Source organism: Epinephelus lanceolatus, chromosome 23 (genome assembly GCF_041903045.1).
Source record: "Epinephelus lanceolatus isolate andai-2023 chromosome 23, ASM4190304v1, whole genome shotgun sequence".
NCBI classification, from domain to species: domain Eukaryota; kingdom Metazoa; phylum Chordata; class Actinopteri; order Perciformes; family Serranidae; genus Epinephelus; species Epinephelus lanceolatus.
In genome coordinates, this window is record NC_135756.1 from 19,530,699 (window position 1) to 19,546,755 (window position 16,057).

Here is a 16,057-nt window from a genome sequence, read left to right on the forward strand (position 1 = left end):
AATAGATGATGAAATATATTAGTGTGCATTTCAAAATAATGGTTAATAAGGTCCTAGAATAGCTGGTCATGTTTGTCAAAGATATGCACGAGATATGCACACTGTATACACACTCCATGGTGTCCTTCCTACTGTGTCCAGCACATTCAAGGATTTGAGACGGCATAGGCATGGATTTCAGAAGGGACACAAGGGAACAAGTCCCCCTCAATGTTTAGAACCTTTGTCCCCCTCTAACAGAAACATGGAGGTTGCAGAGTACTTTTATCTTTATAAAAAGAAAAATATTTCCACCTTAAATTGATGCAGAAAAGTTATAAATAGGTGCATAAAAACTCACCAGAATGCACCTCAATGTCATATGTCCCCCCCAGTGTTCAAAGGAAACCCATGCCCTTGCGTGCAGACATACATTTGACCTCGTAAATCAAATGAATTTTTGAGTTTTTTAGTCGGACTTTGCGACACAGGTGAGCTTCCTGTGTCTTGCTCTCAGGTATGAGGGAAGCTAAAATAGGCAGCTATGTTAAACAAAATCACAGTCAACTGACTTCAGTGTGATGACCCTTTTATAATACCAGGAATTTGCATAAAATAAGAGCGTTCTTTCGCACACTTTTACCACTTCATTGAGGAACTGGAAACAATATCACAGAACTAAAATACCTACTAAGTCCAGACACAACAAACTCACATAAAAAAACTAGAGGTGACAAAGACTGGCTGTTGCTGTGCCTAACATTGCTTGTGTCTCAGCCAACCGTTGCACTTGAACACACCACAAAGACTACGACCAACAGCTGACTAACACATACATTCTATGCCTGTGTGAAAGAAATAACTCTCCATACCAGCAAGCAGCGGTAATCTGTGTTTGTCATTCAAAAAAGGAAACTGGAAGACCAACAGGATGGATTCAAGATGCTAGTTAGCCAGTTGGCACATTGACAACACAACCCAGTGTTAAAAGAGCAAATGATATTTACCGTGCGGCAGCGAACAATAACACAAAAATTCCAAACCATTTCTGCTAAAGAGCACAATAGCTAAAAAAAATCTTAACTAATATAACAAGTTTGTTTGCTCTCACACCCTCTTGATTTTAGTCTTTTTTTTACTTTCCTCACTTTAGTGCCCTGACCTGAACAGCCAATCAGGGTGATTTTATTCTCTGATGGCTCTACCGCCTCTGTTGCCAATTCAACATGCTGAATCAGCTGAAAAAAGTCAATACCACAAAAACCAGGGCAACATACACTCGACGATGACCCAACACTGACTGATGGCCAACTATAGGCTTGGTGTGTCAGGGCCCTTCAGAAACAATAGGAATCTACTGTCATTACAGTACACTGTGTGTGTTTGTGTGTGTCTGAAAGAAAGGTAAGACTTGTGTTATGTCTCCTGCATCCAGATGATGCATGCCTTCTTTAACAAAAAACAGAGGTCACTGTAAGCACGAGTGTGCGTGTCTGTCTATGTGTGTGTTTGAAGCATCTTAATAAAATCCCAGGCTGCAGTGATCACATTGCCTTACATACAAAGTGCAGAAGGGAAAGAACAGGCAGATATTTATAACCATAACGGCGTTGAACGATGGACTGATGATAGAAATGAAAAATGTTAAGAACCAGATTGTCTTGTTCCTGTTGACAGGAAACATGAACGTATCACTGCAGCTCTGCTTCACTTGAACGGAAAGAAAAGCACATGGTTTATGATTGGAGCGCTGATGTAAGGCCTGCAAACTGTAATAAATTAAATCAAAGATAAACAGTAAAATATTCCAGCTGCTCTTTCAAGAAACACTCACAAACAAACTGTTATTATGCTGCAGATGTAAGGCCCAAATCGAAGATAAGAAACCGGTTTCTCTTGTTCTTGTTAACAGGAAAACAAAAGTGAAACACTCCAGCTGCACTTATAAGAAATAAATGTGCTTCTTATTTTCACTGGCCTCCGCGATCACGTTGACTGAACTGAGAACGATGCAGCTTTTTTACTGCCTTTACGTGCAGTCCCTCTATCAATCTAGGTATCTATCTGACTGATTTACAGCTTGTCACATGCTTCAGCCAAAAGAAACAGAAGTCAGGGCTCTTAATCAGCGGTGCCACTCAAACTAGACGGAGGCATCGCTTATGAAAAACAAATCCGTGGAAAAAAAAAGAAGAGAGGCGAATGTAAAAACAGCATCTGATGACATATCATGCAAGACAAGCAGCAGCGTTGCATCACATTTAGTATGGGAAAGCTGTATGGGTTAATGTGTGTGCATACATGTGTGTGTGTGTGTGTGTGTGTGTTTGTGTGTGTGTGTGCGACTCCCGCATGAATTTTGCATAAGAGATAGATGTAGGCCAGGGATTGGGGTTGTGTACACAGAGGCTTAATGACAGGACCCTGAAGGGATGGCGCATCAGTCAAGCGGAACAGACAAACACACACACACACACACACACACACACACACACACATAGACACACACATTAACCGGCTGTGTATTACACAACCAGTACCTCGCTTTCCCATAATTTGGCATTGGAGGGACAACAAAAGCTGGGAACGACGGGTTTAACCAAGTTCGCAGCCCCAGGCACTTTGTCACACTCGGGCTGCAGTTTGGCCTACATGGGCTGGCACAGTTCTCAAGGCAGCAGCATAGTGTCGGAGCAGGGTGTGTGTGTGTGTGTGTGTGTGTGTGTGCGTGTGAAACCATATAGCCTTTAGCACCAATAGCGCATTCCCAAGGCTCTTTTTGTTTAGCTTTATATGGGTTACTGAGCCAGCGATTAGAAAAGAGACAGATAACAAAACAGCTGAGTGATGTCAGCTTAGCTCAACATTTTGGTGGCAGGTTTGGATGCCACGAGGGCGCCAGATATCGAGGCTATGTGTTATATGAAAGTCGCTTTGAGCTGCGCGCTTAAATAAACTCACTATCACAGGGAAAGTGGCGTGACTGGCCGTTTTGCGGGGTGTTTGTCCCCCTCCTCCTCTGTCCCAGGGACTGTGGTTGAATTTGGCCAGGCCAGCCACTGTTGGCATTCCACACTGACCCTCGAGTAGCGGGCCTGAGGTTCACGGGTAAACAGTCAAACCGTTTGGTGGGCTCGCTGTGTAATTTTGGAGCCTGTCTTACTCTCTCGCTGTCTCCCTTCCCCCTTGTCTCTCCTCTTAGCCAGTCATATCCTCAGTTGGCCTCTGTGTTAATTCAGACCTACCTGAAAGTTCTGACTAAAACCTTCTGGGTTTACTATCTGTCCCGCTCGGCGACAAGGCTCAGCTCTCTAAACACACACTGAAGACTAATCTGCAACAGATGGGAGACGGACCGGGGAGGAAGTAGCATAAAAGGATATACAGCATATTTGTACCCTTCTAAACCAAACGATAGGGTTTCAGCGAAGTTCCAAGCAAAGCCGGAGGAGGGCTGTGATGATGTGCACGGCGGTGGCTCCCAAGGGCTTAACTGGACATATTACTTGGAGATATAAGCTGTCCATCCACAACCAGATGTCTGAAAGGCCTTGAGGGGGATTCTTGGGCGCTTTCTCTGAAGAAAAACATACTCATTCACACACCCGAGCAGATATGTGTAAAGAATAAATAAAAACATATGGAAGCAAGTAAATGAGAACGTATACATACATGTGCTCACATAAACAAGCCCGCACATGTTGGATTTCATGGATGGCTGGTTGGAGATAATGAATGCCTTAGCCCCCCAGTTTACTGTCTGGTTTTTGAGGTCATTAGTGTAAACACAAAAGACGTGTATTTACTACCTCATTAATGCAAGTGGCAATTTAAGCTCCCTTTCTCAGGCAGAAAAAAAAACAACCTACAGGATGGATCTCCGCTGAAACGCACACGACTGTCAAATCACTGTTTGTATTTGTTTTGCGACGAACACTTGGAAAGCCCCGAGCTTTCATCAGCTAACCACTGCGGGTGAATATCTGTTACATTCTCTCTCTCGAGGAGATGAAATTGTCCTGGCTGAAGGATACACCGCTGTTTGATTACCTGCCACAGAGTGTACAGGCAGCTGGGGGCTTGTTAGAACGGAGGGGAGGTTATATAAGATGACAGTGTAGGCTACCTCTTAGAAGGAATTGCATGCTTGCCTTCGAGGAGTATGTCCCATGTGAAAATGCCTGCAATGGTTTGTGCATAAACAAATTTAATTAAAACCTGAATGACTGATTTTTTTGGCCACTTAGGGGCAGCGGAAAGAGGCTGTGAACACTGATATGTTAAGCATGTCAGCATTGGAGTGCAGTTGAAGCTATATATTTCTGTTTGAACCTGACCTGAGTCCGAGAGAGTAGTAACCACGCACAACCCGAACCCAGCTGGCATTCTGTTTGTTATGTCCGAACCTGACCCTAGCCCAATGCACTTAATGTAAGGAAAACACCCCGCTTTAGTGGCTGCTGAAACGCGGCACAACACTTTGACAACAAAAAACGGATATTAACTTGGAAGCGAAGCATGAAGCACCATGTCAAGTAGGTTGTACCCGACCTGAAAATCATTTGTAAATATTTGTCAGAAGCTGGCCCAGCCCATTGGGTCCCATCGGATCCACACTCTAGCTAGCATATTTATTTACACATCCAGTGGATATAGAGCAACATTAGCTGTTATGTTAAATGTAACTACACGTCACAGTGACGCAGACCTCCTGTCTATTTCTGTAAGCTGAAACCATTTCCCTCAGTGGAAACGAAGCTTTTATTTATTTTTAATTTCACAGATAAGAAACAATAAATAGTGAAGACAATAAAGCCTCCAACATTTTAAGTGTCGTGTGATTTATCCTGGCTTCATACGTGTAGGAAATCTCTGCTCGTCGCTAGGCTATTTTATACAATGTAAAATACCATAGGCTTGTGCTAATAGTGTTAGCATGTTATATTTGTTTGGAAAACCTATTTAGTATAAGGCAGTTGTTTTGTTGGTGAACCTTGTGAGTTGTAATGGAGCTGATTTTTGTAACGTTACCTTTGTTAAATTTTGTTGTTGTCCCTGGCTTCAAATGAGTAGAGGAGAAGTCCGCTAGCTGCTAGGCTAATTTATACAATGTAAAATGCCAGAGGCTCTTGCTAATAGTGTTAGCATGTTGTATTGTGGGGGAGATGTGTCCAGCATGTTTAATGTGTGTTTTGAATCAACTAAACTTTACAGCACTACAAAGAAACTCTACCATCGACTAGTGTTTTGGAGGGGAAGCCTAACCGCAGGGTGACAAAGACAAACCATTACACAAGTATAAATGCTCACGTGGCATAGGCCACATGTGTAGGCTACGGAATAGGCTGTGCACAGAGCTAGAAAATCTGCTGTTACTCTTCTTTTAGCTCTGTTTTTGGTCTCCATCAACTCCTGAGGAAAATATTTAGCTTCTTAGCTGCTACATGCTCCACCGTGATCTCCAGCTAGTTTTATGCTTTTTTGTTTTTGCTGAAAACAAGAGCAATGAGAGTGAACCAAAACAATAAAGTTGGGCTGAAAGACGCTAAAAAGCCTTGCAGTGTTGAGAGGAACTACAGTCAGATAATAATCCTTTGTGGGTTTGTCAATAAGATAAGACCCCTTTCACAATAGACATAGTAATTCAATTAATTGTTATTAAAATAATATTATTTGTAGCAGCTTTACTGACCATTTCATACTGAAAGCAGGATTTATGTGAGTTCTGAAGCAAAAGAAAATGTGCAGCTTTTGGCAAATTTGGTAAGAATCCTGTAATTTTCCCCACCCTCACTTACACAGCACTTATCACAACAGGCCATTTCCTGATTTGCAGTGGCATCAGATTGGATGGAGCCATTTCCACTTTAGGTGAATTAAGAGGCTGGTATTCCTGTGGGATGGTGCGAGGCAAGATGGAGATAAAGTGACAGATAGTACACATCCCCAGAGACTTCTGCAAAGACAGACGACCACCCAACAACTTACGTAAATATTAACTTAATGTGGATGTCTTCTGGAAATGGTGCGACATGTATTTGTCATAAAGCTTCGAAATTCTCCTCTACCTCATCTGCTTCTGTTTATTGAAGCAGACTGAGGATGGTTAGTTGGTGGAAAAAAACAGAGTTAGATTCATGAGAACATCCTGTGCCATCTGAGGCTTCATGCATATTGGAAGAGAGTTGAGGTGGTGAGGGGAAGGAAAGAGCAGACTGTCCCTGATTAGACCTGAGTTGAGACATTCAGCTCAGGAGCTCGTCTTAGCCTCGGGAGCACACTGTCCAACACATGAGACCAATTTAAAGACGCACGCAGCCAAACAAAAAAAGTTTCTCTTTATATCCATTTGAAATACTGATGAACAATTGTTTTTGACCTGGTGCCTGTCCTTTCAGTAGAGCTATTTTTAGCCATCGATGGCTCAATAATGGCTTTCTGCATCTTTTATCCATAATATATTTTCATGCCAAAAGGAGTGGGTGTCACTTTCATTTTAGGACATTTTTCAAAAATGATTCTCTACATGATGCAAACGGTTGCAAGTTAAACCATTTTAATGGAACAAGCCCATGTTTTGATCATATTCACTCAGCTCCCAACATCACATGATTTCCAAAATGTCAGTTTTTCACCAACAACAGCAGGATTTGTTTTTGGTTCTGCGGCGACGCATTTCTGACATTATCCCATGGATTTAGAAAGGTTGGCTGAAAACATGAACCCACCAAACATCAAACTGTGAAACGTGATCATCGGAATTAGAATTAGGAGGTTTTCACATCACAACAGCACAATATTGTACCAGTGCGAACCAGACACTGTTATGGAGACCTTTTTATGTTTTCCCCCAATCAAAAACAAAACTGGAAGCTATCATTTGTGTTCTGCCTCAGGGTGGTCATTTGACGAGGAATAATTACGTGGTTGCAGCGATCTCGTCTTCCTATATGAGACTGCGCTTCTATCTATACTGTTTTCCTTTTACTTGAGCTTTAAAGCCTTTTAATTATTATCATCTAATAATCATCACCTTTAATGTCTCCATAACCACTGTGACTGGCGACTGGCAGTGTCTGGGCAGGTGTGTGTATCTGTGTGTGTGGCTTTAATCATCATCAAATAGAGCTGTGTGTATAGGTAATTAAGGTGGTGCCAAATCGACTCTCACTCGCAGGCACGAGTCAGGAACTCTCAACAACACCTCAGTGCTGCATCGCTTAGCAAGTGCTGCGGGCAACTTTATTTCAGCCTGGCTGCAAGTTTTAACACAGTGCAACTCCCTCTCTCTGAGGCCATTACTCAGTGTCTGATATTCTTCTAAGCCCCGGATTACTTTTCCTCCCCACAAGCTGACCATAATACCAGGCTTGTGGAGCCAATGCGGCCTGCAGGGTTTGGTCTGTAACCACTCAATGAGCACAAGGATCACGATTAGTGTTCGTAGATCAAGGCCTGCCGCTCCAACCCCCCCCCCCCCCCCCCCCCACCCGCATATTTACACACCGCACCCTTCACCTCCTTAGCACAGCCATGGTTTATGCCTACTGTTGGCCGATATTCACACACAATATTAGCTTCTCTTTCTCTATTTATAGTGCAATATTTTTTTCAAACATGAACAACCTGACAGAAACTGAACCTGTCCATCACATGTGAATAAAGGCATGTTAGGCTGCAGCAAATGTGTTAGTTATTTGGGTTTTTTTTTTTTATTCTCTTTGCTTGGGTCCTTTGAATCTGCCCACTCCACTGAGTTCAAGATGACCGATTCATCTGGCATCATGACGTTAAATAGTGGTTTCTTTGTCAATAAAAAACTGACCAATGGGCGCCATAAGCAGGACTACCACCATTGTCAAGCTGTTGTCAAGTGTCGCACCAGAACCAGTGAGGAGTAATATCAACAATGGTGAGCACAATAAAACAAGAGGGACGCTGCTATCCAGGCTATTCTAAATCAACTTGTCTTCTCAACCAATCTTTATATACCAGTTCGTATGATATCCTATGAATTAGTGGCCCACCACTGATGTTACATACTTAACGTAAAGTTATGCAGTTAACATAAAGTTATAAGCAAAGTAATAACACATCTCCTGGGGAAAGTCCTGTGTTTTGTGACCTATTCAACACCCCAAACCTCCTCCTTAAGTGAGATTTATACTTGTGCGTCAAATCAATGCCATACCTTCACTTGTGCATTGGGGTTTCGGCAACACTCTGCGATCACACCGCCAGACCGCTAGCTGGTGGCGGGGTTTATATGCCACTGTGTTAAGCATTTCCGTATCCTTCTTTAGACAACAACTTTATAAACAAACTTGGCAACCAAGACTGACCAGATCGTGTTGGAGTTGGAGCTAATAAATGTTGAACAACAGTTATGTTTACTAAAAATGCTGCAGTCCAGACAACAGAGAAGGCGTCGAAGGAGATTGTGTGTATGACCGCTGAATGAGCTGAGACAGAAGGACGGTGAATTTTCTGTGCTTGTCCAGCCACTGAGAGACATGGACCAAGACCACATCCTTCTTTATTATCTACTCCCATCAGCGCATTGTCCATGTGATCGCAATGTTCCAAAATACGTGGGTTAGACACGAATTACTGGGTCATGATTACGTAGGATATGTACAAATTTTGGTGCAGTACTTATGTTAGTACGAATGCCTGAGAACAGCCGTGTCTTCTCAACATCAACATCTTCTCAACATCCCCCAACACTGCAGTTTGTTTTCGTTCTTCTCTATTCTTAAAAACCTTGGCAACACCAGTATGCTGGAATGGCTACACATCAGCGCCGACTTATAAAATGGCGTCTCTAGTGAATGGTTAGGGAAAATCAAATCCCTCTCCCCATGGAAATCAGAGTGGACGCAATGTCAGACTGAAGATGGAAACAGAGTGTAACAAGTTGACACTTCTGTCCGATAAAAGGCAACCAATCTCTTGATTACTTGTTTTGTCTATAAAAGGTGAAAACCCCCATTGTGACCTGGGAATGTTTGGTGTTTTTGCTTGGTCAAGGTTTTTCCCAGCCCTATTTGTTTGCAATCTCCACTGCACCAGTGATAAAGCTGCTGGTAACTGGTGTGACTGGGTGGTTCCCGTGTAAAATTAAGAATATCACTTTGAGACTTGTGTAATCTCCGAGAAATGTCTGTTTCTCATTGTTCTCTGTTCTGTTTCTCCCCTCCAGTGATTGGTCCTTCACTGTTTGGCCCTTCACACACACAACTACAGGGGATAGCTGCTTGGCAGGCCAGTGTGTGTGTGTGTGTGTGTGTGCGTGTGTGTGTGTGTGTTTTCTGAGGTTTGGAATGATTTACACAACCCCACACTCGATTAATTCCAGTATGACAGCACAAACTTGCCTGTGTGTACACACGTTGGTCTGAGGTATTAGGCAGACAGAGGCGCACAGACAGAACAGTGTTGACTTACTAATAGATGGAGGTCTCTCTCTCTCTCTTTTTTTAACATACACACACACATGCAAACACACACACACTTCACATTCGTGTTTATGTTTCTTATTGGTTCCATTTATTTAATCTAATGCCAATCTGCGCTCCAACTCAAACACTGGGACACAAGAAATCTGTGATTGCTGCATGACCCCCCTGAACCAGCGTCAGCCAGCAGCAAACCATCCAAAATGTATACACATATATTAGTTTGTGTTTATAATATCATGCTCTGTAAATGTGAGAAACTCCTCTAAAACACTATTCATTATTGAGAGGGACCAAAAAGCATTACTACAAGGTAACCAAGCATTTAAATCACACACTATCCATTAAAATGGTGCAGAGTTTGTCTCCATGTTGTTTTAAATGGCGACAATCTCCTCTTGGATTGAGTCTTTTCAGCCTCAAACAATGAAAGACGGAACACAGCACATCTTGAGCTCTTCAAACAGCTTCACTGCTGTGATCAGATGAGGTGTTTCAGCCGAGGAGCCAATGGCTCTAAATCCAGAACACCCTTGGTCGCTCAGCAAAAAGGTTTTCCAGGAGACTGTCCAACAATATCAAAACAATCTCCAGGCTGGATTTCCTCTCTGGCACTCAAACCCCACTGGAGAATGAGAATCTGGGTTGCATATGAGAAAATGAAGAACTGTAGGATGAAGACTCCGATCAAGAGACACTGCTCTGAAAAACGAGTCTGTCAATTTGGAAAATTGTCCGTAAACAAAAAGTCAGCAGGGGCCTCAAAAGAGCAATGCAAAGTCAAGGATGCATTCACTTCTCCTGCCAATGCTAGGATCATAAATGTTTGACAGCACATGTCCAGTCATTCTCTGTCTTTCATTGAAACCTCAAAGGTCATCTCCTCAAGTTCTGCTTCACATCCTACGCCTCTGATTCACATCCTCCTCAGCCAGAAAATTTCCCTCCTCTCCACGCTCTGACATGTTTAAACAAAATCAACCTTTTCACCTTGGCTCTCATTTGTTAAGCTAGCAAAAACTTTCTACAAAACTTCACCATGACGGAGACAAACGCCTGTAGTTTTATTGACTTGAGTGAAATGCTCTTGTTGTCTTGATGAGAGTAAGATGGGAAGATTGATACCACTCTCATGTCTGTGGTAAAATGTTTAAGTTTTGCTGTGTAAGAAGATGCCCAGTAACAATAAAAAGTGGAGAAGAGTTCAAGTTTTACAGATTTCCATCTGCGATGAGAAAACATACTCAAAGACAGCTCTGGGCTCAGTGGCTACTTAATGTTACTGTTGGGCGTTAAAGCTGTACTTTATGTTAGTGTCACCCCTTGAAGTGGCTACCTAATGTCACTGTCAGGCATTGCAGCTCCATCTTAATGTTACTGTCAGGCACTGAAGTGGCTACATAACGTTACTGTCAAGTACTGAAGCAGCTACTTAATGTTATTGTTGCACATTGAAGCAGCTTCATAACATTTTGTCGAGTACTGAAGCAACTACTTAACGTTACTGTCGAGTACTGAAGCAACTGCTTAACATTACTGACAAGCATTGAAGCAGCTACGTAACGTCACTGTCGAGTACTGATGCGGCTACTTAACGTTAGTGTTGAGCGCTGAAGTGGCTACTTAACGTCATTGTTGAGAATTGAAGCAGCTACTTAACACTGTCAAGCATTGAAGCAGTTACGTAATGTCACTGTCGAACACTGAAGCAGCTACTTAACGTCACTGTTGAGAATTGAAGTGGCTACTTAACATTACTGTCGAGCATTGAAGCAGCTACTTAACGTTATTGTTGAGCATTGAAGCAGCTACATAACGTTACTGTCGAGTACTGACATGACTACTTAACGTCACTGTTGAGCATTGAAACAGCTACTTAATGTTACTGTTGAGCATTGAAGTAACAACTTAGCATCACTGTTGAGAATTGAAGCGGCTACTTAACATTACTGTCGAGCATTGAAGCAACTGCTTAACATTACTGTCAAGCGTTGAAGTGATGTGACTGTTGAGCACTGAAGCGGTGACTTAACATTACTGTTGGGAATTAAAGCGGCTACTTAACATTTCTGTCAAGCACTGAAGCGGCTACTTAACGTTACTGTTGAGCACTGAAGTAGCAACTTATGGTCAATGTCAAGAATTGAAGTGGCTACATAACATTACTGTCGAGCATTGAAGCGGCTACTGAACGTTACTGTCGAGTACTGAAGCGGCTACTTAACGTTACTGTCAAGCATTGAAGTGGCTACTTAACATTACTGTCAAGCATTGAAGCGGCTACTTAACGTCACTGTTGAGAATTAAGGTGGCTAATTAACGTTACTGTCAAACATTGAGGCTGGTGAGCCAACACTGTTTTTAAACAAACATTAATGTTAGCTAAAACAGACTGTGGTTTAAATGTATTATGCTAGATCAACACTATGAGCAACAAAGTTACAAAACAGCCGAGTGTGGCCAGCTAGGAAACAAACAAATATCAGATAGGTCGGACCGCTCCTACAGTTACTGTTGAAAATGACAACAGAAATAAACAAGTCAAAATTCAAACAAACTGCCAGTTGTCTACCCAGAAGTGATTGTTGTTATTAACGTAATGTCACAGTGATTCAACCTATTACTTGGCTGGTAACTTCCTAAAATCTCTGCCGGTACCAAGCAAAGGCGACTGTCATGTTCACGACAAGACTTCAGACGTGTATACCTTAAATGACTGAGATATACAGTAAGGTGTTAATTAGCAAGCTTTGTTAACGTTAAACAGAGTCACACCAGCTGTTTTGCCTTGTTTCCAGTACTAAAGCTAAGCTAACCAGCTGCTGGCTGTAGCTACACATTTAGCTTACAGACACGCAAAGGCAAATAAGCGTTTTCCCCAAATTCCATCTTTAATCTAGTCTAATAGCTGCGTACAATTTACTGCGGATGGTAACATTAATTACATGAAATACAGAGAGACTCTGTTCAGCATCCATTAAAAGCACTGAATCAATGTTATGTCCCAGAGCAGGCAGCAGTCGAGCCAAGCATACCGATCATCTCGGCTACTGCCTGACTTGACTCTCCTGTGTGCTTCAAATGGCTGACCAATTAACAGCAGCTTAACTCCTGGGTCCAAATACCCATCTCTCTCTCTCACACACACACACACACACACACACACACACACACACGCATACACACATGCAGACGCTCAGAAAAACACACATGCATGTGTGCACACAAGCATACAAAGTAATAGATCCACGAGCACTTGCACCCAGTACCACACACAGACAAGGACTCTCACACACACACACAGATACATACTCATTAACAAAGGCTTAGCATTGCAGAGTGTATACCCCCAGCAAAGTGTGGCACATAGTCTGGCTGACTGGCCTCCCACAGAGGGGGAATACACCTCAGTCACCTGATCCTCGGCTGCTCTATCATCCAGGATCAGCCAACCTCACAGCAGCTTGTCATTCAGCACTGAAGCCTGCATGGCATGAAAAGTCTACAGGGGCGAGAGCACTCCTGTGTGCTTCAAAACATCCCCAGTATAAAGATATTAAATTTAAGTAAAACAGGTAAACAAGTTTCTTTAAGTTTTAAGACTCAGATGATCCAAAAGCAGACTGCCCTCACTGCAGCATCTTCACAAATCTCTCCCACCACTAGGTGCCAGCACTGGCTTCAAAACAGATCACACAGCACTGCAAAGAAGGTCCATCATAGCGCTCGTTTTCAGTGTTTACATATTTTTCTTTATGCTCTTCAAATACTGTTGTTGTGATAAAATCCAGTATCTCACACTAAAGGAAGATTACTGAAATGAGATGGAGAGAATGATACATCATGTTGAAACAATTTGTACTGAAGCAAAGTTTTTACACCTGTTTTGTAAGTAGAGAGAAAATGCCTCCCTCGGTCGATTGTTCTGTGTGGCTGAAGTGATGTGGCTTCACTTTGTAATGTTTCTGTGGATTTGGGCTGTGGTCTGTCAACACTGATGTGACTCTGAAGAGCTGCGTGGACAAGACTCCGAGGGTGAGCTCGCGAAGACAAGAGAAAGAGACCACCTGAGTGACAAGCAACAGCTGAGTCCACACATCTGGAAACCAAAATGCAACCCTCCATTAAGTGCGTCTTTACGCACACACACTTTCCGAGTTAAAAAAATCCTCCCCCGGCTCGTCGGCCACAGTTTCACTTTTTTCTTTCTCTCCTTCAGGGGAAAAATGTCACACATCCTCAACTAACTCCTTTCTTCTCGCTTTAGTGCATCTGGCCATGAAGTCATGGAGAGACAAATCATTTCCATCCCTTAATCTCGCTGATGATTTCCAAACCTCTCCAGACTTGACTTGCGCATTTTTCTTATTATCACAAATCTGCTGAAAATTCCTACACTCACACTCAACTATGTGCACTGAAACAGCAAGGATGTACATTTATAAAGCCATAAATCACTGATAAATGAATAGCTCAGAGGCAAAAACTTGACACTCACCTCAGACGCAACAACTCCGGGCTCGGGTTTGAATATTCCGTTTAGTAGAATAAAATCACGACTCTGGAGGCATCCGGGCTGACTGCAACCAACACACAACTCAGTGTCGTTTGAAGTCCTGGAGCAGCTCAGTGGATGTGGTCTTTCAGTGCATGATCATGGACATACAGGGAGAGAGAAGGACGCGCACTGAGGGGTGAGCGCTGCGCAGCTCTGGCACCAAGTTAAATCGTCGAGGAATTACATTAACGCTGCTCTGCGCCTATTGGCTTAAACACGAAGCCCCATCCCTCCTCCACGCACACACGCCTCCCTCTGCCTCTCACTTACAGGCACACAGCACTGCATACATCCACGCCATGTTTTTATGGATATGTTTTGGACGCATAATCAGCTCCACATGATGTTTTCCAATTAGAATCCATGTGTTAAAAATACCATGATTGTAAGCTCAATGGTGACTACCATAAAGACAAGTGCCCACAGGAGCACAACAGCAATTATGTTATAAAATGTCCCCTGGGTTCACATCTTCTTCATAGATAATACACAAGAGGTTTACAAGGAATACTTGATTGGATGGACTGTTTCCATGAGTCCTACACTGACTGTTACCCCAGATCTATCTATGGCATGTATGTCATATGCTCACACACCCCCTCTGTGCATGCACCACACAGTAGCCTCCTGAAACTCAAGACTGACCCTTCATCATGACGTGTGGAGGTTGTAATGTACCGTACAGTATGTCATTCCAAGTCCTGCCCCATATATCCTCCTGAGACCCAAACGTTTGTTTGGTATGCATTTTTAATTTCTCCTAGCTTTTGGGGATTAGTAGGACCTGATAAGTGTTAAAAAACTAAACATTGTCATTGATAGTAAAGTCCCAATGTCCTCAAATGAGACGATAACAAAGTGTGGGAACCCTGGTCAATGAAGCAGGAAAACTTTGTGTCTTTTATGAATATTTTATGTGTATACAAAGTTTAATTAGGCAACACAGTGGTGCAGTGGTTAGCATTGTCAGATCACAGCAAGAGGGTTCCTGGTTCGGACCCCAAGATGGGGGAGCCCTTCTGTGCAGAGTTTGCATGTTCTCCCCGTGTCAGCGTGGGTTTTCTCCAGGTACTCCAGCTTCCTCCCACAGTCCAAAGGCTTGCAGGTTAATTGGTGACTCTAAATTGTCCGTAGGTGTGAATGTGAGTGTTTTGTTGCTGATTTCCACAGTATTGTTACAGTTTTTTTCTGCTTCCGAAAGACGGACATAACAGAAAGAGGTTGAGAACCACAGATCTAGATCAATAATATATTCATCACTAAGATCACCTGCTAAAGTAATAGCTAACTGTGACGTCCTCAACACAGGCTGTTGTTGTGCACAGTTTGTATATATACGTAAAAAAACGTAATGCACGAGTATTCATATATATCTCATATAATCATGAGCCAGTAATTAGTATACAACCCACATAACAGGGAAGGTGTGACCAATGTGCTGACAGGTGTAAAGAAGGAAGTAGTATAAAAAGTGAAAGTCTGCTTGAAGTAGCAGATTTGGGTGAATGGGTCAAACAAACACAGGACTTTCCTCCAGGAGACCAGTGTTGGTGTCCCATGTAAAACTAAAGCCCTGTTTCCATCAAGCACTTTCGGTATGGTACCTTTGGAACCAAAAGTAAACCTTCAGACATGGTACCTAGACCCTAGGTGGGGGGTCGGGGGGGGCGACCAACCCAACATTTTAAACATACTTTTAACCTGGATTGTCTATATAATCTTAATTAAGAATCAAGGACGAAGACTATTTCACCATACATGACACACTAGCTTCTTGTGCACCAATGGGGCCCCATGTCATGCAGTAGGTGCTCTTTTTTCCCTTTTTTCCTTTTCGCCCCTGCCCTTCAAACATCCTGAGTCCATCACTGCTCTTAAATGTAGCGGGGTTGTTGTCACTCACTGTTCCGTCCAGCACTCACTGTATTTCCTCATTACCAGTGACACGGATGGAAATCTGCACCTCGTTTATTGTCCACGGAATGGGGTTGCATGCCAACATTATAGAACAGGCTGCAGTGCATCCCTGAACATCGCTATTGACCAATCAACGGACTGCAGT

At 42.8% G+C, this 16,057-nt stretch overlaps 1 protein-coding gene across 1 annotated transcript in view; it reads right to left on the reverse strand.

Moving 5' to 3' along the window:
* The window catches only part of LOC117249560 (prickle-like protein 1), a 41,820-nt gene extending 27,656 nt beyond the window's left edge, over positions 1 to 14,164 (reverse strand). Inside the window, exon 1 of the mRNA XM_033615289.2 lies at positions 13,936 to 14,164. The gene's annotated coding sequence lies outside the window, so the exon portion shown is untranslated. The remainder of the gene's footprint in view (positions 1 to 13,935) is intronic.
* Between the last annotated feature and the right edge of the window lie 1,893 nt (positions 14,165 to 16,057).